The following is a 5,226-nucleotide window of genomic DNA, read 5'->3' as shown; positions in this document are numbered from 1 at the left end:
AATGCAGCGGTGGAGGAAGAGCGGCAGAGGAGGGGGGAATTTGAAAATAAATTATTTGGGTATTTTTTTTACTAAACGCACATTTAACTATAAAAAAAGAAAAAAAAAAAAGACAGAAGCCCTTCGTGTGGTGTATGTGGGGAATTAGATAAATATGTAGAAGCACTCTAATATACACTATATTCTTTTTTTCAAAAAATTTATATATCTTATATGTAATAAGCGTCTATAAGCAATTGTCGTCCACCTTCTTTTCCAATTTTATCCCTACTTTTCAATTCATTTTCCGTTACTGTCCCCCTTTTGTCGTGCAATACTTTTTTTTTTTTCTAGAATTACCCCTGCTTTTTTTTTTTCCATTGTATCCTTGATTTCTGTTTTCTTTTACTCTCATTTTTACAATTTTATCCTTCTTTTTCTTTATTTCTAGAATTACCCCTGCTTTTTTTTTTCTTTTCCCGTGCACGCGTTTGTGCTAGCTTCTATAAGATTCTGGACTTCTTTTCTCCTATCTTTCCACTGCTTCCAACGCTTTGTATAAGAATTATTATTTTTTCTCTAATTTCAACTGTTTTACTTTTATCAGATTGTGAATTTTGTTTTTAGTGTTTTCCACCACTTCCACCGCTTTCTACCATGCAAAGAAATCATATTCATCTTTTTTATTTCCTACAGTTTTGATCTTATCACATTCTGACTTTGTTTTATAGGATTCACCGTTTTCACCGCTTGCCGCTTCGTTCCCTACTATAAATAGAGTGCTCCCGTTACAACATTCACAAATCTGTTTCTTTGGGTTCTAAATTTGACCCTCAGCTCTCCAGTTTCTCGGGTATGTCATTTCATGCTCATTTTTTCCTTTCTTATATTCATTATTCTGAACTAAATATTTCTGACTATATCTTCAGTTATTTATTTATATGTAATAATTAATTGTTAGAAATAAATAAAAAAATAGTCAAACGAATGAACAACAATAAAAAGTTACATTAATATTTAGAATAAGAAATCTAAATTTAGTTGTGAATTTCGGAATCCACTAGGTATACTTCAGTTTGTATTGTGCTTGGTTAACTATAAATTTTTCTATGCCTTAATGAAATGGTACACATTCATCTTAAAAAAAATTGAATTACAAACTAAAAAAAAAATTAGCATCGATAATTTCAGACCCAATACTTACTATCTAAATTATAAAGTAAATTCATAACATAATAGACATGTACGTGACAAAGAAAGCAGAAATTGCAAATTAAAAAAAAGTACAGCTACGAATAATAATATAAAAACTAGAAATTACAGCTACAAAAAATAAAAAGCATCTATAAACAGAGTGGGTCGTGCTTTATATGCAATATATAAACAAAATGTTATATAATATATATAGATGCACTCACTTTGTTTATATATAACACTCATTATTTATATGCAATATATAAATATTTGGATCTACATCTTAGGTATAACATCTCAGATTTATGATAATAACAAAAAAGAATAAATAAATCTGCACATCTGAAGCAAATAATATTACCATCAACAATAACATTGAACAACAATAAAAAATTACATTAATATTTAGAATAAGAAATCTAAATTTAGTTGTGAATTTCGCAATCCACTAGGTATACTTCAGTTTGTATTGTGCTCGGTTAACTATAAATTTTTCTATGCTTTAATGAAATAGTACACATTCATCTTAAAAAAAATTGAATTACAAACTAAAAGAAAAATTAGCATCGATAATTTCAGACCCAATACTTACTATCTAAAATTATAAAGTAAATTCATAACATAATACACATATACGTGACAAAGAAAGCAGAAATTGCAAATTAAAAAAAAGTACAGCTACGAATGATAATATAAAAACTAGAAATTACAGCTACAAACAATAAAAAGCATCTATAAACAGAGTGGGTCATGCTTTATATGCAATATATAAATGAAATGTTATATAATATATATAGATGCACTCACTTTGTTTATATATAACACTCATTATCTATATGCAATATATAAATATTTGGATTTACATCTTAGGTATAACATCTCAGATTTAAGATAATAACAAAAAGGAATAAATAAATCTGCACATCTGAAACAAATAATATTACCATCGACAATAACATCTAAGATTTCAGATTTGAGATAATAACAAGTCTTAAAAATAAATAACAGATCGAAAGATGTACAAAACAAAACAAAAAAAAAACTGTACTTCTACACACACAGATTCTAAAATAAAAGAACAAACAAAATCATTCAGATGTAGAGAATACCTGTTGAGATCCATGAACATCTGTTAAGTTCTCTAGGAAACAAAATAAATGAAGGAAAAGAAGTTTACGACCAATAACAAAGAAATAATTAAAAAAAAAAAAGAAATTTGTAGTCCAACAGATCTGAATCATAACTTCTCAGATTTAGAGTTAAAGTATAAATATTTTGAAATTTATAAAGAAAAAAAAATTAAACGGAGGGAAATGAAGTGAAACCACTCAGATCTGGAATTAAATGTGAAGATATCTCTAGGTCCAAAACAGAAGATCAAAATTATAGATCTACACAATAGAAAAAATAGAAAAAAAAAATGTACTTTATACAATAGCAGATCTCAATCAAAGTTTTTCAGATCTAGAATATGTCCAGTTTATGAAGATAAACACAAAAAACGATGCATCTGAAGTAAAATTTTTGTGATCTAAACTGAAATGTCTAGATCCGCCAAGTTCAGAATAGAAAGGAAAAAAAAAAGATCCGAAAAATAAAAATAACAAAATGAAATCGAAATATATAGGACAGCAGATTTGAAGCAAAAAATTCTCAGATCTATACTGAAGTGGCAACCAATGTATGCCATATTCATCATTTCTGTTGGACGAAGGAGACTATAAATATGAGACAGGCCGCTGTGATCAAAGAGACAGATATTGAAAGACAACGAGAGACATAAAAAAACATGCACAACACAAATAAACATGCACAATATATATTAAAAAAGAGAACAGTAGATCTAAAAAATAAATACATAAGTTTAAGAGAACTCCTTTCAGACGATTCCACAAAAACAAGAAATAAACATAAATCGAAAAAAGAAAAACTGAGAACACAGATCTAAACATGGTCTCTTCAAGTGTGTGAAGATATGTTCGGATCTTTAGGGAAATAGAAACAATAGAACAAAGAAAAGTGAAACATTTAACCTAAAGAAGAAGAAAAAATTTTCAGATCTTAAACATATAACCTAAGAGTAATAAAACAACAAATAAATATCATATCGAACCAAACAAAAGTGAAAAAATGTATATACAAACAAAAAGAGGTAAATATTAAAATTTTCAAATCCGAAAAACAGATCTAGAGATTTGTAAGCATTTGAAAAAAAAAATAACCCTGCAACCAAAATAATCACTAAATCAACCCAGAACACAAAAACATAAGTAAAAAACAAAACAAAAAAATGAAACCTTTCAAATAGAAACTTATATCTGTGTGGGTTGACAGAAAATTATTTATGCGAAATAAAGAAACAACCACGGAGAGAGAAACAACACAGATCAGGAAGAACAAACTAACATACAACAAGCGAAAAAAAAAATTAAATATGGCGGTTCGAATTCGTAGGGTCGCAAAAAAGAACCTTGTGAAAGATCAGAAAATACAAAGAAAGGCAGAGCTAGCGGTTTTTTACAGATCTCCAGATCTGTAAGTATTCAAAAAAAAAACATGGCCCTGCAACCGAAATGTGAGAAACCATGTAAAACCCTAACGGGAGAGGGTTGTTGTTGCGAAAAATATGCAGAGTTGGAGATAAATTAGAGCTTTAGATATGAAGAGACGAGAGAAAGAGAAGAAGAAAAGTGAGAAAAAGAAGAGGGAAAGAGAGAGACGGGAAGAAAAATCTGGAAGAGGAGAGAGAAGGAGAGGAAGAAAGTTGAGAAAAAAAAAAAGAGAGACCGGAAGAAGAAAGAGGGAGGTAGAGAGACGAGAAGAAGAATTTGGAAGAGGCGACGGGAAGAAAATGAATTTATATGGGCTGTCATTGAGTTATGGGTTTTTTCTCTTAAAACGGCGGCGTATTGGTTTGGGATGGATTGCTCAGGCTCGATGACTTTTCCTCAAAACAGTGTTGTTTTGTGGTTTGGGCTGGTCGATGGGTTGGGCTTCATGAATGATTCGGGGCTTAGATATATTGGGCCGCTTTATATTCTTTGTTTTGGGCTTCATATGATATAAAAACTCATTGTTATGTGTTTGTAAAGTTAGCTACTAGCAAATATTTTATTTAGGTACATGACATAAAATTGTATTAAGAATTTAAAATGTCAAAAAAAATAAAATTCACGTTGTTATAAAAAAAAAATTAAAAAACACGAACAGACTGGATTGAAAGATAAAAGAAAAAGAAAAAAAAAGTAGTTTAAAAATAAAATGACAAAGGTTATTTTTATGAAAAATCTCCCTGTTGAGATTATAATAAAAATGTTGTTTGTTTATTTTTTGAGATTTTTTGAAATCTCATTGTGGTAGTTTCTACTACTATTCTCCACCTGACACCGTTTTCAGCATAAAGTCGGTTGCATGCATACATTTCATAATTGTAACTTGGTTCTTGTAAGTCGTTATATTATAATTATAAATATTATGTAGATCATGTTATAATATGTATTGTAAACAACAACAAAAAATTCTAAAAACATAAATATAAATTTGTACTCCATTTGTAGTTAAGATTTATATATTATGGTTATCAATATTTTGCACATAATAAATATGATTTTTTTAATGATAAAAAATAAAATCTTAAAATATAGATAAAACTCTATCCATTAATATTTAAAATTAAGAAATTGTATAAATCTAAATTATCATTTTGTTGTTTATTATGGATTAACAAGTAATCAATTTTTCATATATTTTCAATTGGGCACACGTGCAATGCACGTGTCTGCCCTTACTAGTATATATATATATATATAGTATACTCTTAAAAAAAATCTTCGACGAAAGTTTTACAGCATACATCACTACTTAATTAATATATTATTTATTATTTTTATTTTTTTATCCTAATATTTAAATAGGTGTGTTTAAATAAAAAAATAAAAATTGTACTGTATAAAGATTACTTATAACATTTCTCAGGTCATAAATCCTGCAAAAGAAAGAAAGAATTCGAACAAAAATAAAACTTTCCACGTCATTCTGGAATCTCAACCTGAC

The 5,226-nt window shown here is 28.3% G+C and overlaps 1 long non-coding RNA gene across 1 annotated transcript; it reads left to right on the top strand.

Annotated features, from left to right (window-relative positions):
• Positions 1 to 542: 542 nt before the first annotated feature.
• Positions 543 to 1,727, top strand: LOC121242525. Its single transcript, XR_005935917.1, has 2 exons — positions 543 to 1,043; positions 1,626 to 1,727. It is a non-coding gene; the product is annotated as an uncharacterized LOC121242525 (long non-coding RNA).
• Positions 1,728 to 5,226: the final 3,499 nt, after the last annotated feature.

Source organism: Juglans microcarpa x Juglans regia, chromosome 8D (assembly GCF_004785595.1).
Source record: "Juglans microcarpa x Juglans regia isolate MS1-56 chromosome 8D, Jm3101_v1.0, whole genome shotgun sequence".
Lineage (NCBI taxonomy): Eukaryota > Viridiplantae > Streptophyta > Magnoliopsida > Fagales > Juglandaceae > Juglans > Juglans microcarpa x Juglans regia.
The sequence above is the reverse complement of the archived record's forward strand: the minus strand, read 5'-3'. Positions and strand labels throughout refer to the sequence as shown.